Source organism: Cnephaeus nilssonii (assembly GCF_951640355.1).
Source record: "Cnephaeus nilssonii genome assembly, chromosome: 16".
Taxonomy (NCBI): domain Eukaryota; kingdom Metazoa; phylum Chordata; class Mammalia; order Chiroptera; family Vespertilionidae; genus Cnephaeus; species Cnephaeus nilssonii.
In genome coordinates this window covers 40380560-40403526 of record NC_137087.1, presented here as the reverse complement: position 1 = coordinate 40403526, position 22967 = coordinate 40380560, and the positions used below count along the sequence as shown (strand labels likewise).

Genomic DNA, 22967 nt, shown 5'->3' with positions numbered 1-22967 from the left:
ACCTGGGCATGAGCCCTGCCCGGGAATTGAACCAGTGACCTTTCGGTGCAAAGAATGAGCCGCACCGGCCAGGGTTCAAATCAGTTCTGTGCCCTCAGTAATCTACACAGCGCAAGGGGTAGATTCGCTTTTTCTCCTGCTCCCTCTTGTAATGCCTCACACTCATGGCCCACTTCCTCCTGCCTGTTTATGATCCTGGCTTGTGAGCTCCACTCGCCTGCCTGATATTTTTACTTCTCTCCAACAGCAGAAGGACTGCTGGGAATAATCTGATGCACATGAAGAGAAAATGAGGATTTACTAATAAGATTAAATTAAATTTAAGCAGACTTTTATCAGTGTGTAAAGCACACTGCTAAGCACTGTTTGAGATGAGCCTGGACCTCATGGAATTTACAATCTGGGGAGAGGATGAGGAATAAGACTACCCGTACATACATGAGTTCCTGCCAAATACGGTGAAGTCCATGAGAAAGGAATAAATGAAAGCAGGGGTGCTCACGTTTCCCTAGGGAACCAGGAATGAGACCATGTGATATAAGTGAATGGTTGGGATGGAGAGCGGAAAGCCCTGAGCTTTACTCCAGGCTCAGTCACTGGTAAACTGATAAGGCCCTAGTGTTTCTCCTTCCCAGGACAGGCCCTCGTAACGTACAGGGCCCAGTGCAAAATGAAAACGCAGGGCCCCTTGTTAAAAAAATGAAGCATTTCAGGATGGTGAGAGCAGAGCATGGGACCCTTCTCAGCACAGGTTGCACATCCAGGGGCCTGGTCTTCTAGGGGCCTCTGCTAAGTCAGGGGTTACCTTTGGGAGGCACGGAGTCAAGTGCCACCAGTGCCCAGCACAGAGCCTGCTACTCAGACGAACCAGTGAATGACTGGAAATAAGAATGAATTGACATGATTACCTCTGATGATTTCTTGGGTTGCTTTCACTGTTAAAATGTTGTTAGACCATGATTCTGAATAATTTCTGGAGGAGACATTTTAGATGAATCTTAAAGGATAGGATTTTTCTTTCTCTCTGTTTTGCCCTCTTCCCTTCCTTCCTGTTCTTCCTGTATTTTCCCATTTAGCTCACATACTTTAATGGTAATGGTAGGCTTTACAGTGAGAAGCGCAACAGTCACACAGACTGGGACCAGCAGAGGAGTTCACATTTGAAGACTTTGGCCTCATTTAAGATTCCTTGAGGCATACATCAGATGCCCACGGGCAGAGTCTGGTTTTTCATTTTAAAATTATTTTGTTTTATTCTCATTGAACAAGTGGATAGATGCTTTTGAAGAAAAAAAATCAGAAAAATATAGAGGAGCAAAAAAATACTCATAATCCCATTAGAACTATTAGACATAGTTCTAATGGGATTGCAGTATAAAACTAGTTTTCAACTTACTTTTTCATTCAATAACATATTATGAGCATCTTTATGTGTTAATAAGTGTCACTGTACTCCTTTGTTATGGCTGTTGGTATTGTGTCATTTGGTTGTATCATAATTTTCTTATCCAGTCCACTCAATTGGATATTTGAGTTGTTTTGATTTTTTTTTTTCTATTCTAGATGGTGTTGCTCTGGCCCTGGATGGGTAGCTCAGTTGGTTAGAGTGCTGTCCCAATAGGCCAAGGTTTCAGGTTTGATCCCTGGTCAGGGCACATACGGGAATCAACAAATGAATGCGTAAGTAAGTAGAACAACAAATCAGTGTTTCTTCTCTCTCTCTCTCTCTCTCTCTCTCTCTCTCTCTCTCTCTCTCTCTCAAATCAATCAATAAAAAGTTTTAGATGGTGTTGCCCTGAATTTTCTAGGTAGGCAGCTTACTTAGTCTCTCTACCTGTTTTTTTCCTCCTGTGTGGAAAACCTCAGGATAGTTCTAGTATTCCTCCTGGGCTTGTTGTGTTGTGTCAGTGAGTTAATGCAGGTAATGCTCTTAGGACGAGTACAGTACAGAAGAGTGCATAGCAGACTAGATGTGCTCGATAAAGGCCTTTTTATTACTCTACAGGCCCAGAAGGAACCGTCTTGCCTATGTCATGGAGTAAGTTAGTAAGGGAGCCTGGGGAGCCTGATTCCTAGTCTAGCGTTCTTCGCAAAGCAGCAGGATGAGGTGCAAGTGGAGAGCGGCCTGGGCTGGGGTTCCCTAGATTGAGCCGTTTTCTAGTGGTGCCTTGTCTCCTCAGCTGTAGAGTAAGCCCCCAGGTGGCGAGGGGTCTTCTAAAATTCTATTTTTTACACAGAAGAGGACAGCAGGTGCTCAGCAAAGGCTTGTCACCGTTACTTGACATCTAAGTATGTTAGCAGATGTGTTTCCCATCACCCTGTGCAGTCCTCAAGGCCGGTCTTTACTTTGCCACACACAGCCTGTTAACTGGGCATGTGCCCTGGCTGGAGATTGCCAAGGGCAGCTGACCAAAGTCAGTTCTGTTCAGCCCAAGGATGACTGGGATGTCCAGGGATGTGGGAAGCTAAGTCTGGAGGGAGCAAGTTCCAGGCCAGCTATTCGCTGGCCCTGTGCCCTTGGATAAGCAGAACTGGAGGTCAGGATGGCATGGTACAGTGGTTAGCTCTGAACTCAATCTAGTACAGTACTCTTTTCTCCTTGCACATTTCCCTGTTTTATTTTGTACACCCTACTTTTCACATTGCAGGTGATCTTGTTTATTTATTCACCTGTTTGTCTCCCTCACTAAAAAGGAGGCTTCATGAGGGGAGGGCCTTGCCTGCTTGGTTTTTCTGCAGTGACCCAAGGGCCCAGCACATGCCTGCCATGCAGCCCCTGAATAGATGTGTTGCATGAATGAACACTCAGAGCCTGAGTTCAAATCCTGATTGCACCGCTTTCTATATGACTTTGAGCAAGCCATTCAAACCACACCTCCGTTTTCCTGCTTGGAAAATAGGGATTAATAACAGTGCCTCTCTTATAAGGCTATGAGGATCAAATGAGAAAATACACAGGAAGCATTAAGCACACTGGCTGGTACAGGGTATAATAACGAGAGTAGCAAACATTTATGTATCTTGACAGCCAGACAGTGACTTAAACGCTTTACCTAGGCTAACTATACTCATCTTCACTACATCCTATTATTATACCATTTTACAGATGAGCAAACTGGGGCACAGACGTGAAGTAATATATGAACTCAAGACATGATAGCTGTTATTTTTTTTGTCCAAGGTTCCTTCTCAGCTTCTCGTGGGCGATCCCTCCGAAGGGCCAGAGGGCGCGCCGCGCCAGCCTCCAGCCTAGCCCGCTGCGGCCCCGACTGAAAGGGTAACGGGGCCCGCGCGCGCTTCCTCTGCCTGAGAACCGCGGGCCCGCGCGCGGGGCTGACAATGCCGCGGGGCGGGGCGGCGGGGCACTTCCTCGCCTCCCATTGGCGCACACGCCCCTTCCTGTCACCACTGAGCCCGGCCCCGCCCCCTGGCCCCGCCCGCTGCCCGAGCGCCGCCGGAGTGGACGGTTCCAGACGCATGCTAATGAGGGGGCGGCCGCCGCAGCCCATTGGCCCGCCGCGGAGTGTCGGTGAAGTCAGCGCCGAGTCCCAGAAAAACAGAGCGGGGCCAACTGCAGCGTGTAGTGCGAGCGGGGCAGGACGCGCGCTGCCCGCCCGCCCGCCCGGCGACCCGCAAGGTAAGCCCGCGCCAGCCGCCCGCCCGCCCGCCCGCGCTCACCCGGTCCGCTGCGCCGGCGCCGGGGGCGTGCGCCAGCCCGGCCCCCGCGGGCGGCGCCTTTGTTCCGCGCTCGGAGGAGGCGCGTTTAAAGGGCCAGCTATTGGAAGGACTTGGGGGACCCCCTCCCCCCGAGCATCCCCCGTAGTCACAGGGAAACCATGGCCCCCCATGGCCGAACCCTCCTTCCTGTCACTCTTTCAAGGAAAGTTCCCCAGGGTGCGGGGGTTCTGGGAGGTTCCAGGGTTTTTTTTTTGGTGAGTCGGGGGTACGTGCGATCATGGCCTCGGTAGGAAAGAACGCCCGCCAGCTTCAGGCTGGCTGCAGCATGGGCGGTGGAGGCGACATCAAAGCCCGGGTGGGTCCGCGGTGTAAAGTGAAACTACCGAGGAGCGAGAGGCTCCTCTGCCGCAGCCAGGGGAAGGAAGGAGCGAGCGCAGGATGGAGGCGTCTCAGGTGTTCCATTCATCAGCATCCTTCTGGAGGAGAGGGCGGCGGGAGGGGCCAAGGACGACCGGTCTGGCCTAGCGCCCGCCTGAGTGAGCGGGTACATGTGTGTGTCCGCGTCCGGGGACAACGAGCCTCCCATCCGCCCATGCTCCATCCCCCAGCGTGACTGGCAGCTCATCACCGAGACGGGCAGAAAGCGACTCCCTTCTCCGAATTCCCCGGGCATCCCCGGCTCTCCCAGGGCGGCTTTACGACGTGGCTTCCTTGATAAGCGGTGGCTCCGTTCAAGATAGAGGAGGAAAGAGGCTTGAAGTCATTATGTTCCTTTCATGGAGGAATGTGCTGTCGAATTCTGCATCCCCCTGCATCCGCTGTCGTAAGATGGCTTTGAAATTCACCAGTGCATGCTTTCTTCAGGCAGACAGAATTTATTACGCTCTTGCACTGCTACATAAAAGCAGGAGGGATCCCACTGAGAGTGGCTCGCTTTATCCAGACCCTGGGTCTTCCCGGCATGTTCTGGCTGAGCCCTTGGATTTTTGTTTTAAACTGAGCGCTAGGATGCTCCTGTTGTCACAGAGCAGACTTGCTGAAATTGGCCGCATTGATTTCACCATCAATAGGAGGGAGTTCATTTAGCGATATCATGGAACTATTCTGGCCTGCCAGGCATCTGACATCACCCCCTTTTTCCTCTCACAAGTGAAGGCCAGGGATGGCTGGTCTGTATCCACTCCCCTCCTTGTTGGTTTGTTCTAGCTCCTCTAGATTTCAGTTTTATGTTTTTGGCTTGGTGGTGATCCAAGAGAAGGGGGTCAATTAAAAGAGGGGTGGGCAGCCAATGTGGACAGGCACCTCAATGACAGAAAACACACACTGGACATTTTCGGACTCCAGATGTACAGCCCTTAAGAGACATAGGTGAGATAGGTGACCCTCTAAGGGTGTGTGTGGGGTTTGGCTGTGAGGGAGGGGTGGGAGAAGAGGATGCTGCCAGCAATTTTCTGCTCCACCCTCTTGATGCTCCTTAAATAGCTCCTTGCCAGCCAAGCTCTGATGTCCCAGGCTCTTTCCCCCACCCACAGGGAGGAGTTGGTCTGTTAGCTGGGCACTATTAGAGTTGATGGTTGGTTAGTCAAGGGTTCGTTCTCCAGGATTGCTGGGAGCTCATTTCTCAGCTGGAGGGAACTAGCTCTGGTGACTTCCCTACAGGGTATTAGCAACTGAAAAGAAATGCTTCCTACCCCATAGGGTGGAGAGAAGGGAGGGTATTGTCATTTTCCATTGGACACCCACCCCCTCTTGGCCCTCTCCTCCTCTGACCTGCTTTTTACTGTTCTAGTTGGAGAGTTGCTGTGAACTTTTCTGAAGGGCTTGGGGATGTTGGGGGGTGAGGAAGGAGTTATGGGAAAGGACGAGCAGGTAGATGCTCCTTACTGGCAAAACAAAGAACTGTTCAGCTCTCTCCTCACTTCCCCTCTCCAAAATAGAGTTCAGTATAGATAGCAGGGTCTGGGGTTTTCTTTGCAGAGAATGAATGGGCAGGGCTCAGGAAAGCAAGCTTTTATGAGGCCGCGTTAGTGAATCATCTGGTCATCGGATTTAGTTCTAGACCCTTCCCTGGACATGGACATGGATTTGCTGTAGAGGGCACTCACTGGTAACTTAGGATTTATTCTGTCTCCGTGAAAAAGGAAATGGATGGTCTCAAAAAGCTTTGGTGGAGAAGTTTTGGACCAGAGGCAGGACATTTGGCTTTGATCCTAGCCACCAACCTGCTTTGGGCTTTGGGCTAATAGTGGCTTTGGCTCTCTGGGCCTTGGTAAAGTGGAGGGCTTCGGAGCAGACTGTTTCCGGGGTTCCTGACAGAATTACTGTTCTTAGATTCAAAAGTACAGTTTGTGGTGGCATTTTTAGATTTTTTTTTTTTTCTGTTTGCTAAACTGATGTTAAATCCACAATATTGCTCAATGGCATGAATGAAGCGTTTCAAGACTCAAGCTTCTGTTGGATTCAGACTCAGCTTTTTCTTGATTAGTGTGATTCTTGAGGTTTTATTGTACGTAAATAATTCAGAGCTAGAACTGCCCAGAGGAAGAGGCGCAGACCCTCAGAGTGGGTGGCTGGCTGGGCAGATGAGGGTGGGATGGTAGAATGCTGAGGGAAGGGAGTTGCTATAATTCATTCTCTTTCTCTGTGTGCTTAACTCATAGGTTAACTTATGGTTACACAGGTGACTGTTTAGATATTTAGATATTTAGAACATGAGAGTTGGAAGAGTCCTCTGTGATTGCCAGGTTCAACCTCCCTCACTGAGTAACTTGAAGGGCTGGAAGGTTTGGTGATTTGTCTGATGTCATACAGCTAGCAAGATGCAGAGCTGGGCAGAATCCCTGATGGACATAGACTCTAGGTCTTGCGTTCTAAATGTACCTCTGAAGCCCCGCTCCTCTCACAGAAGTGATTCTAAGATGGGATAAAGTGAGGAGGACATAGGGGCTGAAGACCGGAGAGGTTGGAGGTTGAGGGCACTGGGGAGGAGGTTGAGGGCAGGTCAGGTGGGGAAGGGGAAACCAGACATCACGCTTGGAGGAGAAAGGATGGAACTGGAAGTGGGGAGAGGGGCTCGATCAGCTGTGAAGTAGCAGATTTCTGCAGCCCTGAGAGCGAAGTTAGTACGAGAGCCTTGGCCCAGACAAGGGGTAGGGTGGGTGGCCTCAGTCCAGCCTGGGGCTGGGACTAACTCCGTGTCTCCTTGGGAGCGCTCCTGTGGACCCTGCGATTGCAGTGTGGAGGCTGCTTCATTTCAGGGCCAGCTGAGGCCTTTGGAGCCACTGGGGCTCCCTGAACTTGAACATGTGGAAAGTCAGGTGTGCTGGTGATGATGCTGGAGAATGCTGAGGTTGGACTCAGTTCTGCTGAAGTCCCAGTTTTTTGTTGTTTTTTTCTTTCTAATGCAGAAAATGAAAAAAGTTTTCCATGGAACTTCTTTTCAACTCAAGCAGCATTTTCTCCTCTGACTTTCATTGCACGTTTTTTGAGGTAGTGTTTCATGTACTCCTTTTCAGAGGAGATACTTTGAAATGACTGACTAAATTGTAGCTCATTTGGGGGGAGCTAAGTCTCAGAATGTTTCAATGATCAATTGAAGAGCTGTGAACAGTTGTTACCCAGATCTGTAACCATCAGAGGCATAATAGGTGATAATACTTGGAAGTCCATAGCCCAAACCAACAGCTGGCCATGTACAGTATAATCCACTTTGGCTAACTCTGGCGGCCCAGGAAGTGTCTCTGCGGATGTTAGTTGTTCCTTCTTGTTGTGTATGGTTAGGCATGTGTCTGTCCCTCTGTCTCACTATCTTCCCATCCTTTTCCCACATCATCCTCTTCTGTATATTTCTCTTTCTCTCCTGTTGTATTTTTCTCTTTGCGACTCCTCCCCATCCTTTCTTTACTGTCAATGATGTAGCTTTGTAGTGTATTTTAATGTATGTATTGTGTCATTAAAATTTCATCTTCTCTTTTTTTAATTTGAAATCAACTGAGTTCACTCATTTTGAATGTGTATATGTGCTTTACACACAAAACAAATAAACCAAACCCAATTGAATTGCTTTTTACTTCTGTGTGGTCTTCCATTGATCCCCCATCCTCTCTCTTTTGTGGTCAGTAGTGGCTCTTTATAGAAAAAAAAAAAATTCCCAACTCACTGTCATGTGGCTATTGTTATAACAAAAAACAGCTATAACAATGGAAAAAGTTTCCACCCTAGTATTGTGGACACAAGGGACACCCTCTCCCAAGAGATGTGCCCTATTTCTTGACTTCCTGCCCTAGAAGCCTATCTGCAATGTATTCTCTAACAGACGCCTGCACTGGAAGGGGCTGGGGTGGGGGGTGGTGGTGGTGGAGCTGGGCTCTTGTTGGTGGATCTGGTCATGCGTACAGAGGGGGAGGTGGGCAGGCTTATGGCCAAGAGAGCACTCTTCAGTCCTTGGAAGTGTCTCTGTGGATCCTTTAGTGTTCCCTCTGAAAAATTCAGTGCAATGATTTGACTTTGTTTCCCCAGGCTGAGCTAACCCACCCAGCAGGAGCAGCACCCAGGCCCCTTTGGAAAAGAATAAGTCGCTTCCCAACTTTCTGATTCTTGTTGGTTAGGACCCAAGGGGTATCTTGTGGTGACACAGGGAGGGTAGGCAGCCACCGACTGGTTGCTGGTGTGAGGTCCCAGCTGCTTTGATGGATGCATGCTTTAGCCATTTAAACGTTTCTTCTGACTCTGATTAATTACCCAGGAGATTGAGTCTTGGTGCTCATGGTCACCAAGTGAGCCTCCCAAGCAAGAAATCCCCTTGAAGTCTCCAGTTTTGTATGTTAAAAAGTCACATGAGTTTTGTGTTCTATAATATGTGCTGGTTTTAGTATAAAAGCATTTAAAATGCTTTACTGTTGAGTACAATTGATGGCCCAGGAAAAATGTGTTTCTCTTGGGCCTTTACCTGTCCATGTCCCCACTAAATATTCATAGCAGACTCTGTACTCCATCCAGAAAAGCCAGCTGTGGGGCAGGTGCCACATCTGGTGGTGTTGAGAACTGCCCCTCCAGCCTTTTCCGTGGGTTCTGGCAGGCCCAGTGAGGCCCCAGTCCTTCAGAACTCTTCCATGTCCCCTGAGACCAGGACTTGTCCCCTCACCAGAAGACCTTTTTCTCTTTTATCTGGCTGACTCCTCCTTCTCTTTTTAGACTCCCCTGACATCTGAAAGAAGATTTTCTTCCCTAGTTTGCTTTTTAGCAACAGCTGGTTCCCTGTCGATCTTCTCCACCAGATTGTGAGATCTGGCAAGAGAGAATCTGCATTTCATCTTCTTAAATTAAAGATGTATATATGCATATTCAGTTAAAAGTCAAATAATACCTCAAGGCTTATAAGAAGGCTGTGTCCCCCTCATGCTGGTGATCCACTTCCCAGTCAGTCACCGAACATGATTTTCTATTACTGAAGTAACAAAGTACCACCAACGTAGTGGCTTAAAACCACAGAAATTTATATTACAGTTTTGTATGTTCAAAGTCTGAAAAAGGGTCTCACTGGGTTAAGATCCAGGTGGTAGCCTGGCTGCATCCCCTCATGGGAAGAATCTAGCTTTTTCCAGCTTCTAGAGGTCACTTGCATTCTTGGCTCATGCCCCCCTTCCTGTCTTCCCAGCCCCAGTGGCCAGGTGAGTCCTCCCATTGCATCACTCTGCCCTAACAGTCACATCTTCTGAATCCCTTCTTCTTCCTCTCTCTTCCACTTTTAAGGACCCTGTGATTACTTCAGGCTCACCTGGATAGTATAGGGTAGTCTCCCTATTTTAAGGTCAGTTAATTAGCACCTTTAATTCCATTTGCAATTTTAATTCCCCTTTGCCATGTAACATGTTTATAGGTTCAGGGATTAGGACATAAAAATCTTTAAGGGGCAGTTATTCAACCTACCACAGTCATTTCCTACTCTCTTAGTCATTTCTCCTTATATTACTATCATTTGTATTCTATTATAATACTAGAGGCCTGGTGCACGATATTCGTGCACTGCGGGGGAAGGGTCCCCTCAGCCTGGCCTGCGCTCTCTCACAGTCCGGGAGCCCCGCAATCGATCGCCCCGCCCACCCACCGCAGCACCACCAGCCGGGTAGCCTGGGCCTCTCTCTTTGAGGCGATCGATTGTGGAGATTGCCCAGCAGAGGAAGGCCCTGCCCACCTTGCCAGGGCTCTGTGATTCATCGCCATACAAAGAGAGGTCCTGCCTTCCTGCTGCAGTGCCGCCAGCCGGGTAGCCTGGGCCTCCCTCTTTGGGGCGATCGTGGTGTTATGGCGGGGCCCCCCAACCAATTGCATTGTACCCGCCTTGGCTGGCCTGGCGCCAGTGCGTGTCATAGTGTGGTCTTCCAGACGGTCGTTCTGCTGTTTGGTCGTTCGGTCAATTTGCATATTGCACTCTAAATATTATAGATACTAGAGGCCTGGTGCACGGATTCGTGCACCAGTTGGGTCCCTCAGCCTGGGCTGTGCCCTCTCACAATCTGGGACCCCTCGAGGGATGTTGGACTGCAGGTTTCAGCCCGATCCCCGCAGGCTAGTTCTGAGGGACCCCACTGCTGCACAAATGCATGCACAGGGCCTCTAGTATGCATATAAGATCTTTGGTTAATCTCTTTCTGCCGTCCACTTTGCCCCCTTTCCTCTGAGATTCATCAGTCTGTTCCATGTTTCCATGCCTGTGCATTGAGTGTCTGCCCCCTGGTGGTCAGCGCATGTCATAGCTACCGGTCAATCGGTTGAAAGGTTGCTTGGGGCTTTTATATATATAGATTATTTGTAAGTTATCTGTTTATAAAACTGGTTCCTGGTTGTTCATTTTAAATGTTATTTCTTCATGTCCTACTTCGGACTAGAGGAACCCATATTGCCCTCGTTTCCCCTCCCTTCCCCACATACCGGTACTTCCCTTCCTCCCTGTCCTCCCATTAAGGTTACCTCACAGTTTCTATGCTCTTTTGAAATAAAGATTCACATCCTTCAGTTTTTGGAAAATTTCTTTGACAGTTCCTTTTCTCCATTTTCTGTGTTTTGTCTCTGGAACTCACATTAGTTGAATGTTGGACTTACTGGGGGTCGAGTTAGTAATTTTAAAATCTTTGATTTTTTTGTTTTGTTTTCCATTTTATTTTTGTTTTACCTGTTGAGAGATATCTTCCGCTTTATCCTTAATTAACCTTTCGAATTTCTTATTCATGCTTTTATGATTTTGCATGAAACATACTTGCGTATTTTACTTTCTAGAATTCCCTATTTTCTGAATGCTCACTTTTCTTTCTTTTCTAAATACATCCGTTCTTGTTTCATGGGTGCAGTAAGTTCACTTACAATGGGTTTTTGTTTGTTTTGGGCATTTTTCTGCGGTTCCCCACATTGTCTTTGTTCCCCGAGTCCCTTTTTCTGCTTGTCTTGGTTACTTTATTTCCCACTGGAGCCGTCCTTCCGTGTATGCTGATCACTGAGTTGTCCATTTGTACTTTAAGAGTGGACCTGAAAATGCTGATAGGGCATCAGTGCGACAAGGAAGGGGTTGTTAATTTCATTGTAGGGTGATCCCTTTTTTCTGCTGGGGACACCGAGGTGTCAGTGCCTATAGACCCTTTCTCTGGGCATATTGGGTTTTTTTGGAGAGGAGTTTGCCTGCGGGTGTCATAGCTTGGCTGTCCCGCATTCTGGGAGCCTTGGTGGGGAAGGAGGCTGGGTGTATGGACTTTCACTCAATGCATCTATTTTCTGAAAGTTGCCCCCCTTTCTGGCTACCCCCCCCCCCCCCAGTTGTGTGTCCCTCCCTCAACTGTGTCTGAATTTATTTATTTATTTTTTTATTATTTTTTAAAAATATATTTTATTGACTTTTTACAGAGAGGAAGAGAGAGGGATAGAGAGTTAGAAACATCGATGAGAGAGAAACATCGATCAGCTGCCTCTTGCACACCCCCCACTGGGGATGTGCCCGCAACCAAGGTACATGCCCCCGACCGGAATTGAACCTGGGACCCTTGAGTCCACAGGCCGACGCTCTATCCAGTGAGCCAAACCGGTTTCGGCGACTGTGTCTGAATTTAGAGTGTCTAGTGTGATTTTCCTAAACAGGGAACCTTCACCTTCTGCTGGCTAAGGAAGGGGAGTCACCAGACTGAGGAGATTGCAGAGGGACTCTGGCATCTGATTGCTCTTTGTACCAACTTTTAGCAGGCTGTCCTCTTTTTTATCCACTCCTGCTTCTCACAGTCCTTGGTGCCTCCAATTCCTGCGCCGTCTCCTGTTTCTGTGGCATAAGTTGCCACTTGTTTAGTGGTTTCCTCCCGTTTGCACTTAGCAGAGCAGACGAAGCAGAAACCTAAAATCAGCTACTGCTTGGTGGTCAGCTCTCTGCCTTCCAGAGTTCTGTTGACATTTCTTGCCTGCTGCTGTCTCCTTTTCATTAAACAAAAGAACAGACCTCGCTTTTAGCGGGGTTTGGGAGAGAGCAGAAATAAATATGGCTGTTCAACCCTCTGATTTGACCAGAAGTTTGTTTCATCTCTTCATTCAAGCCTTTAACTGGTGCCTGACATATAGTATATTCCCAAGAAATGTTTGAATAATTGAATGCACGTTTCTAAGATCGTATGCATACGATAGTCATCAGATTTCAAAAGTCCCAAACACACAATCTTACAAAAGTAAACCCATGTTTTATTCTGAGATAGACATAATAACAGGCAGATCTTGCCACTCGCTGTGCTATCCGATGAGAAGCAAGGGGAGACAGTGTATAGATTGTTGAGCTGGTGAGTGACAAGGCCCAGGTGCTATCTTCAGTCCCATCACTAACTACTCGGGTCACCTTGAGAAGTCCCTTAACCTGTCTGTGTCTTGGTTTCTTCAGCCATAAAATGAGCTGTTGGTAAAGATTTGAGTCAGGGCCCTGGCTGGGTAGCTCAGTTGGTTAGAGTGCCCTCCCATACACCAGGATTGTGGGTTTGATCCTTGGTCAGGGCAAGAATCAACCAATGAATGCATAAATATATGGAACAACAAATTGATGTTTCTTTCTCCCCCCCCCCCCTTCCTTTCTCTCAAATCAGTCAATCAATCAATATAAAAAGATTTGATTCTGTTTACTGCACTGAGTGCCTACTATATGCAAGGCATGGTATATATGACTGTTACAGCATATGTCACTGAATTGATTGTGCTTGGCTTATACCTTTCTCCTGACTGTAGTTCAGTGCCGTCCACAGCGTAAAGGCTCTGTAAATTTGACCTCTTACTCTTTCTGGACTGTGGGCTCCTTGTGAGGACCACATTGTAGTCATCTTTGTATCTCCTGTGTCTGCCACAGTTCTTGGTGCATAGGAGGTGTATGTTCGGTTTTTCAACTTAGAAAGAGTACATCAAGGAAGTATGAAAACGTGAGTTGCTCTGTCAGAATCCCCAGACCCTACTCGAAGAATGAGGCCTCGCTTTCTGGGAGTTCAGCTGCGCATGCCCTGGCTCATCTACAGAGCCCAGGGGTCCAAATGGTTGATCTCAAAGTTGGCAGAGATAGCAGTTCTGGTCTATAGCCTGGACAGTAGAGGATTATTTCGCCCAAACAGATTGTAGTTATGTGTTTAATCGGCCTCACATTGTTATGAGTTAAGATCAGATTCATATTGACTAGGAAAATGAATGACAGCTATAATCCTGCATTTATAGTGTTTAAAAATGTTTAAGCGCTTTTTCATAACTTATTTTGGTTTTCCCAAACTTGTGAGCTAATTGCTCGGACCACTAAGTAGACTACTCCGGGGTCTATGCTGGGCTCTGGGAATACAGTGATGACCAAGGAGAAACGGCACCTGCCTTCCTGGGACGAATAGACTAGAGCTGAGTTTTCCAATATGGTACCACTAGCCACACGTGGCCATTTAAGTTTAAGTTAATTAAAATGAAACACAATTTTAAATTCACCTTCTCAGTCACACTAGCCACATTTCAAGGGCCCAACAGCCATATGAGGCTCGTGGCTGCCATATGGCAGCACAGGTCTAGAATGTTCCCATCATCTCAGGAAGTTCTCTGGGGCAGTGCGGGCCTACAGAGCTAAGAAACTGTGTTGCTGGACCAGGCATCTGTGATGAGCTGTGTTTCACAGTTGAGGCAACTGAGGCACAGAAAAGCCACTTGTTTTAGGCCATGTGGCCGGATGGGCCTGACGTGGGAACAGCTCTCTTGTCTTGGAGTTTGGCTCTTCTCTCCCTGAGGTGAGTTAGGGGCGGAGGCTGATAAGAGTGTGGGCTCTGCACTTGGGCTGCCTGGGTTCGCACCCTGGCTCTGCTGCTTCCTGGGGCAGTTACTGCTCTGTGCTTCAGGTGCCTCACCCATGAAATGGAGACAATAATGGGCCTGCCTCATAGGATTGTGCAGAGGATCCGATGATCCAGTTAGGCAAATCTTTAGAGCTGTGCCTGACACATGGAAGTCACGCAGTGGTGCTGGTTGCTATATTGCGAATGAGAAGTTATTGGCAGAGTCTAGGAGGCATTATCCAACAGGAGACTGTGGAAGGGGAAAAGCACACAGGCAGGTGAGGCTGAGTTTGTAGAACGACCTGACCACCTGGAGAGGACGTATAGCCGGACGTTTCTAAGCCAGGGCTGCTCCCGTCATGTGAGCTGATGTAAAAATGCCAGCATGTTCACCAGACCCTCTGAGTCCCTGTACTGGTCACTGGTACTCTGCACAAGGATCCTTTTGATGTCACCTTCCTCCTTGTCCGCCTCTGCCCACAGCCCTTTCTCCTGTCCCCAAACGCCCCTTCTCCCCTCTCTGTATCTCCACGTTGGAGGGGTGGGGTCACAGACATTTACCATCACCCCTGGGAGCAAGGGATTTGCCAAAGGCGTGCAGAAGGCAGAAGGGCCAGAAGCCCTGTTGCCACTGTTGGGTCAGCAGTTGGACCCTGGCCTTTTCTTCAAGGTTTCTGTTGTGTGGTGATTTGCATTCCCATCATCACTCAGTCTTGTAAGCAGGTCCGTTTCATGTATCAAGGTGTCCTAGAGGTGCCCCATTTTGTTGGGTGAAGAGAAGGAGAGCTCTATGTTAGCCCGAGGGATGGGAGGGCGCCCCGTGTGATGGTTGAATCCCTCACATGTGGCTCTTCAATTTAAGAAGTGCTCAATAGCCAGTTTCATTTCATTCATTAAGCAAATATCGGTGAACAGTGTAGACATGGGTACTGCCCTCCTGGAGTTTATTTCTTCATTGACACCAAGAGGGCTAGGCTCTTTCTTATCTTCCCCAGCAGGCATTCAACAGTTTGCTTCAGGTTTTGAAGTAGGAAGGTTTCAGTATGACAGAGTGTGTGTGTGAGGGAGGGGCGGTGAGGGCATGCTAGACACATAACCCATGTGGCATCTCGCCTTGCCCGAGTGAGGCACACAGGACAGCTAGTACAGAGAGGGCAGTGCCGGGCCAGGAATGACCTGCGAGGAGACGGTTCCTGACAACCTGGGTTCTCGGCGTGGCATAAAAATCCTGCCTGAGGACCAGCACCCGTGGTCAGGATGGAGTGCTTGGACCTTAACCTGTAACTGGCTCTGCCAGCCTCGTTCCTGTTTGGGCTTTTCCATCGTGGGTGACGTTCGAGCTCGTAGCAGCTGTTAGCAGGAACGAGCCCTTAGATCCAGAAGCACCCTCTGCCTGCTTGTCGATGTGAAAACTCATTACTCATTTACTACTGTATAATGCCTTTCTCATCGATTGTTAACATCAGCTTGCAGGCCGGCCGTTAAGCTTGGATTCCTAGTATGAAGGGTCACTGGGACATACCTTGTGAAATCCAAACAGTTCCTCTTACTGCCGGGAATTTGCGTGGGACCTGGTGTCTGTGCACACGAGCGGTTTCCTTGACTGGCGTGTGAGTAGATGGTTCGTTGGCAGATTGCTTCTCCACGGAGTGCTTGTCTTTAGTCGGGGCAGAGCTAGTGTTGGGTCACTGTTTTCTGTGAGCGCAGCATGGTGGTCAGGGGTTGTAGGTGCTTGTAACAAACTGACAGGAAAGTGGGAGCATTTTTGTGGACATTGATGTTAGGGGGTCTTTCCAAGATGATTGTAACGTACATGCACTGCTGACTCTTCTGTGCTTGGGTTTCTCTTTATAGACAATGCACACAGGAGGCCGGTGGTAGGAGACTGGGCGGGATCTAGAAGCCAGGGATGAGGTAAGAGGCCGGAACTGAGCTGGGAGATCTGAGCCGCTGCCCCAGTGGCCCGGGCAGTGGGCTTGAGATCCAGCCAGAGATCTGGACGGAGAAGCCAAGGCAAAGTAGGAACCGGGCTGCTGTAAGCAGGACAACATGAGTAAGGCTCTGGAGAAAGCAAAATCCCAGCAGGGTCAGAAAACAGAGTCGCTGGAGAAAGTCGGGGCTCGGGAGAGCCGAGGCCTAAGCAGGGTTTGGCGGTGGTTGCCGAAAATCAGGCTGCCCGGCCCACAAGCCTGGGGCAGGCAGTCTCAGGCCTTTTAGGACTATTTTGCTTGCTTTGTGGGGCCTTTATGCTGGACATGGCACAGGAGTGAGCCAGCACTGGCAGGTGTGAGGGGGCGAGGCCCCCCAGGAACTGGGAAATGTTAGTCATGCCTGAGCACTGACAGAAGATACAGCTCCTCCTCGAGACAGCTGCCGCGGGAGGAGGCCCCGCCGCCCGCCAGCCTGCATTAGGATCTATGGTCCTGGTCTTGTCTTTAATTATTCAAGGCATGGGCTATTTAAATGCTCACCTGAAGCATCACGGTAAATAATTTTCCCTTCCTGGGGTGAGAGGAGCTCCGGTAGAGAAGAGTTTTGCGGCTGTGGTTCTAGATTGCCCAGGTTGCTCCCTTAAGGAGCAGGCACCTGGCAACCAGGAAGCCCGGAGGATGCCCTGACGGTGGGTGCGCACCTCCAGACTGTCTTTCCGATTGGCATTCTATTTGTGTAAGTAGGGAAGGAAGAACCGTGCTGTTACATGATGTGAAATATTTAACACGCTCCTTAAACCATTAAACTGCCCAGGAGCCTTTGATTGGTGGTGCCCATGGCAACATGCATGGTTTTCAGAGGTGTCTTCCTGGGGCTTTTGGGCTCCTCAGAGGGAGTGGGGGTCCTGTCTGTGGGAGGACTGGGCAGAGGCAGGGCTGAGTGACCCCTTCAGAGGTCCGCAGCTGGGCGGTGGTCCTGGTAAGTGGAGAGGAGTAAATGGGAAAGAAGAATGCGCCATCCTTTGGGGGCCTGTTCACTCGTTCACTTCGCTGGCCTCTCCGTCCAGCCTCAGGGCTTATTCCCATTCCTTAGCCGGCAGTGCGCTTTCCTCCCTTCACCTGGTTAGCGCTGCTCCTCCTCCGGATTCACCTGGAGCAGCAGAGGGGGCAGCCTCTCTGACCCTTTGGAGCAGGATAAACCCTCCTGCGTGAGACTCTCATGAGCATTCCTCACAGCACCATCTCAGCTGCTTTGTCCCACTTGGTTAGAAAATCATTGTTTCTGCCCAGCCCTCCAGTCAGTCAGTAGGATGGATCCATGATGACAGTGGCCAGGCTGTTTCTCTTTACCTTTCTACCCCCAAAGCTGGCATGTCCTGGCCCACAGTAGCTGTTGTCTATCTGTGGTGTAAGTTAGTTCATTTGGTAAGTTTTGGGTTCTGTACCAGAATCTGGGAATACAAAGAGAATAAACCTCCTTTGCTGTCCTTGTTGTTTGTAAACCAGAGCAGTGGTGAGCTCTCAAGATACCCATTGAGGGAAGGAAGAAAACTTACCAATTGAAGTTCCACTTATTCTTTAATTCAGGTATGGAACAATGTAGCTTTCCTACTTATAAAACAGAGTTGTTAACTTATAAGTGAGTATGCTCAATGCTATTTTACTAATAGAAAAGTGTGACCAAAGAGTTGAGTGACCACTGGTCTGAAGGGAGACGTAGGCACATGAAAAGGTTTTTGTGTCAAAATGTTATAAGCACTAAGTAAGGGCAAGTACAGGGTACAGTGGGGGCCACGCATGCAAAGGCAAGGGAAGGCTTAGTGCATTGGGAGAAGCCCATATATTTCATTTTATTTTAAAAATCTACCAGGCCCAAGGTCATTCAGCCCCTCTCTTCATGTAGAGGGGAAGGGGAGAGGCCTGGGGATCGGCTGTAAGCTCTTTCAGGCCCCTCTCAGGGTTAGGCTTCTCCATAAAGTTCTCCTTCATCTGTTCCCCCCCCGGGGAGATTTTTACCGTAATGCCATTTAGTTCCCTCCGTGGACTGTATTTTCTGGGTCACAAAATTGTACATGAACAAGAAAATGGAATACAGTGTATGTAAATATACATATTTGATGTATTTATTTAACCGGTGTAATCATATATACGCCTTTCTTTTCTTTTTTGTTTTTAAGTCCCAGGGCTTGAAGTAATTATGTAATTAGAATCCACATAGAGTATGGCTAGATAAGGTGTAATTAAAGAGGAAAGCCTAATTTTGGAAGAATGATAAGAGGTCATTTGACTCAGTCTGGGCCCAAATCCAATCTTGGAAGAACAGTAAGAGGTCATTTGGATGTACAGAGCTTGAGGCCACCCAGGAGCCCAAACTGGCCTGAGAATTGGACAGATTCTGTTTCAGTTCACTGTGAAAGCTATTCATTGAGCATTTATTGGTATAGGGTGTTGCGGGAGGTCCAGCCATGAGTAAAGAAAAGGTCTGGGTCTCGGAGGACACCGGGGGACATTGGCTGGAGAACAACTAGGAGGTCCCAGGGTGTAGACGTGAAGACTCCAAAGGGTGGGGGGTGGGGGCTGGGGGAGGTGAGGTGGGGAAGGATTCACAGAGTAGGTAGCCTTTAATAAATGCCTTGAACGGTAAGGAGCATTTCAAGAGCAAGGATAAGAACTTTCTGGCATATTAGAGGCACTCAGATAATATTTGTGGAAAGAATGCCAGGCTGAGTTTGGAGGTGGAAGGAGCATGGCCAAGTTGTTGGGTGGCCATTGCCGTTTGGTGAGGGTAGAGCTCATACAGCTCTGGTGGTACGGTGGCAGCAGAGGCCAGGAGGGCTTAGGCACCAGGCTTAGGCAGTGGCGACTGAGCGAGAGGAGTCAGGGATTGCTGTGGGCCATAGAGGTCAGGGGAGGTGTCCTCATGGAGGGGGCCTTGGACAGAGCCTGGAAGAACCCATTGGATACGGGAGAGGGGAGAAGGTAAGACTTGCCCAAGGAGGGGAGTGATGGGCCAAGGTCTAGAGAGGGAGCTGAGAGATGATCATCCAGGAGAGAGGGGAGGGGGCACAGAGGGGAGCAGGCCGATGCTCTATCCACTGAGCCAAACCAGCTAGGGCTATCTGCAGTGGGTTTTTTTTAAATCACTGAAGGGTTACTGGTCTTGGTGATATGAAGAGGAGAAAAATAAGGCAAGGGAAGAGGTAGAGGTGACTGCAAGCTTCCTAGCCTGGGAGAGTGGTGACACCTGAGACAGGAGGGGGCCAGCTGGTGGGAAAGAGGGTGTGGGCAGAGGCTTGGTGTGGCTGGAGCCTGGAGACTACTGCTCTATCCCCAGCTCTGCCCCTGAACTAGCGGGGAGACCTTGGGCCAATGTCTTTATCTCCCAAGCTCCGTTTTTTTATCAGGAGGCCCCTCTGCCTTGTGGCTCCAGCTCATCTCACACAGTGGAGTCCTTAGTCTTGGGGCTTCTGGGCTGGAGAATTGTGAGGCCGTTGCGTGGAGGTGAGAGAAGAAACCGCCCAGTCCTCTTCCTTGTTTTCCTGGAGTGTGGCCGAGGTCAGTGCTCCATTCTGGGGCGGCACAGGGCTGGGTAGTTAATCTTCCTGAATTCACTGAACGGAGATTGTCAGGGCAGGGAACTGGTCATTAGTGAACCCCTTACCTTCCTGCTCTCCCCTGCCCCACCCCCACTCTCCATGCCTGTCTTTGGGAAACTTACGGCTTTGGACCTTTAGAAATAGGGTCTTGCAGAGAAGACTTCCTGGCAGAGGAGGGCTTGGGCAGAGCTTGGGAAAGGACTGAAGGAAGGCTTTCCAGAGGAGATTGACAGGGACTTATGTTACAGACTTTAAAATAGTCCAGACAGAAGGCATATGCTTTTTGAATACCTTGTGTGTGTACCAGCTCTGTACCAGCTTTCATGATCTTTGTTTCATAATCTTTCCATCATTTCTGCTCTCTACTATCCCATCTTACAGAAAAGGCAACAGGATTAGAGAGATGAACTAATCTGTCCAAGGTCTCAGGGCAACAAATACCCATTTCTACATTCTGCAATTACTATATTCTACTGGCTTTTGGGGGAGCCCAGGGAAAAAATAGAATGATTTGTCTTTATGATCCTCATTCCCAGTTAAGCACTTACTTGAAATGTGGTCCAGCTGCCATCCGTACGGCAGCGTTCCAGTCCAGGGCAGCACCTCAGAGACGGGTGGGGCACTCGGAGCTCAGCGGCCGTCGTTTTACAGACCAGGAAACTGAGGCCCAGAAAGGAGGAGGGACGTGCCAAGGTGAGGGGCAGAATGGGAATGAGAGCTGGAAGAGTCTGGGGACTTTGAGACTTTTTGGCTCTTTTAAGGCCTCCCTGTGGAAAAGTTTGTGTATAGACGACAATGGAAACCTTTGTCAGGAGAGTTGGTCTGGGCAGGGTTGGATCTGAAAGGTCCTCTGTGTGTGCGCGCTCTCTTTCCTTCACTTTAACCTTAGATGCCTTTGAACCAGCAGGAAGGATTCCTTCAGACCAAAGGTTAAGACCAAAGGCATTTAACAGGTGGAAAGGGCGTAGGAAGGAGGGGGAAGATCAGAAGCCACCGAAATAGAAGACTTAAACTCTAGGCTTGGCTAAATGGAATGTTCCAGGCCTGCAAATAATCTCCCACATTTATTGAATGCTCATTGTTCCATTCAATCTTTATGTCATTTTATGTAACTGCCATGACCTCCCCTTGAGGTGTAGGGGCTGTTTTGCTGTTCCCATTTTACAGATGAAGGAGCTGAGGCTCAAAGAGGTTGAGTGACCTACCTAAAGCCACGGAGTTAGTAAGACATAGAGCCAGGACTCCAAGCTAACCTCCTAAGCTTTCTGTAGGACTGGGAGCTCCAGCTGTCTTCCGTAGTAGTTCTTGGCCACAGGCAATCTTACCCCGAGGGCACATTTGACAGTGTGTGGAGACATCTTTGATTGTCACAGTTTAGGGGATGCTACTGGCATCTGGTGGGTAGAGATGCCAGTAGCATCCCCTAAACCTCTTACAATGCACAGGACAGCCCATGACAAAGAGGTGTCCCACGCCAAATGTCAGTGTGCTGAGGTTGGGAAACCCTGCCCTTCGGGGACCTGGTTATATTTTTACCTCGGAGTGCAGGGCTGGTGCAAGGCCATCTGGAAAGCCCATCTGAGGAACCTGAGTTATTCCTTTAGCTCCAGAGACTTATGCTGTATGTTAATGAATGTTTGCAGTGTGGGCCCCTCGCAGGCTGAGTTCTGAGGGGCCAGGGTGGTGGTAGTGGAGGGTGGAGGCCAGGAAGAAACATCCCAGCAAGGCGTGTCAGGCCAGGGTGGCTCAGGGCTGCAGATGAGCTGGGCAGGTGACAGGTGTGCGGGGTCCTGTCCAGGCTGCTGAGAATTGACTTGATTGTTTCTCTGTGTGTGACTGAAATAAGAACTCAGATCCAGTTAATCGTCTATTTTTTTTCTTCCTTAAATGCCTCTATTAAATGATTGCTATGACTAGGCACTATGGGAAAGGCCTGAGAAAGGGGTACACATGTTACGGATGTACTTGGATTCAACTATGCTGCTGGCCAAGCGCCCTTGCTGCTAGTTACTGTTTAACTCTAGTCTGCCCCATGCCACTTAGGGCAGAAAGACAAACAAATTTGGGGAAGTCCCAGGACTTGGCCTTCACTTGAGCTTCTGCGAGCAGCTTTATCTGAGCATTTCTGTGGTTGAATAGGTCAGATCGGGTAGCCCCGTGCCCTGAGGGGCGCTGCTGGGGCAGACCTGAGGAAGGAATTGCTTTACTCGCTCTGCTCTTACTGCAGGCCCCTCCCTCTTCAGGTCAGACACAGAAAAGGAGTGTCTGGGCCCTTCTCTCGCGTGAAGTACATCACCAGGTAAGGTTTTTAGCCTCAGTAGCAGGCCTCCCTTTGTCTTCCCTTCCAAATTTCCTACCATGGTGCCCTTCGAAACCCTGCTGGCCTCACTGGTGGAACAATCACCCACTTCCTGTCCATCCCCTGGGCCCCACCCCGAGACCTCCTTCTCCAAGCTCTCTAGCCACTCCAACTTCAGGGTCACCCCCCTCCTCCAGACACCTCTGCCCAGTGACTCCTTTGGTCCTTTATCTAGTTGTTGGGCTCTCAGGGTCACCTTCTGACCTCTGCAGTGGCTCAGTCACTAACCAGCTGTGTGCCCTTGGTGAGTGAGTCACTTAACCTGGAGAAGCGACACAGTGTTGAATCAGGTGACTTCAGTGCCCGTCCAGCACCAGTGTCGGGGGAGAGTCCCAGTTGTAGAACCTGGCCAGTGGGAAGTCATGTTTCCCTTTGATCCCATACAGATTCGTGAGAGCTCAGAACTGGTGTGAGGAAACTTTTCAGACTAAATAAGTAAACTTTTTCATATTAATTCTTTACTCAATAAATGTTTGTTAAATGCCTGCTATATCCAAGGGTGTGTGCTGGGTTCAGCAGGGCTGGAAGATGGGTGTCTTGGGCTTTGCCTTCAAGGAGCTCACAGCCTTGTGGGTTGAGGGTGAGGTGTCTGTACAAAATCACCACAGAGTAGACTCTCTAGCTTCTAATCTCCCTGTGCCCATCCTTGGTACCAGCTGTCACAATTGTGTACTAGTACACACACACACACACACGGATTAAAGTTCCATTAGAGGTGGACTTTTTTCAGTCTTCTTCATTATGTGTCTAACATAATGAGCAGTCAGTAAAGATTTGTTAAATGAATGCAATAAAGAATGGTACCATTTGACTTGGGATTTGAAGGGAACATAGGAGGAGAAGAGGCACATTACTGACTGGCCAGGGATGGGGAAGGACAGAGGCAGGAGGAGGAAATGGCGTGAGCAAATGCACAGAGGTAGTGAAGCCTGCGGCATGCTGGGTAACGGCCAGACCATTGGGGTTGGATCATGTGGTATGGTCAGGATGCAAAAAGTGATGAAGGTAAGCTGGGCCAGATGGTGGAGTGTCTTGAATTCAAGCTTATACTAAAGGGACTGGATTTGTCCTACAGTAGGATGACCTCACATTGTAG

General features: G+C 49.1%; 1 protein-coding gene across 14 annotated transcripts in view; it reads left to right on the top strand.

Moving 5' to 3' along the window:
- Positions 1-3482: 3482 nt before the first annotated feature.
- Positions 3483-22967, top strand: part of SORBS1 (sorbin and SH3 domain containing 1) — a 224803-nt gene continuing 205318 nt past the window's right edge. For 5 of the 14 annotated variants that reach the window (XM_079792955.1, XM_079792961.1, XM_079792963.1 and 2 more), the window contains exon 1: positions 3517-3637. The gene's annotated coding sequence lies outside the window, so the exon portion shown is untranslated. Of the gene's footprint in view, positions 3638-22967 lie in introns of all 14 variants that reach the window. The other 9 variants (XM_079792958.1, XM_079792956.1, XM_079792962.1 and 6 more) reach the window with 3 other exon arrangements.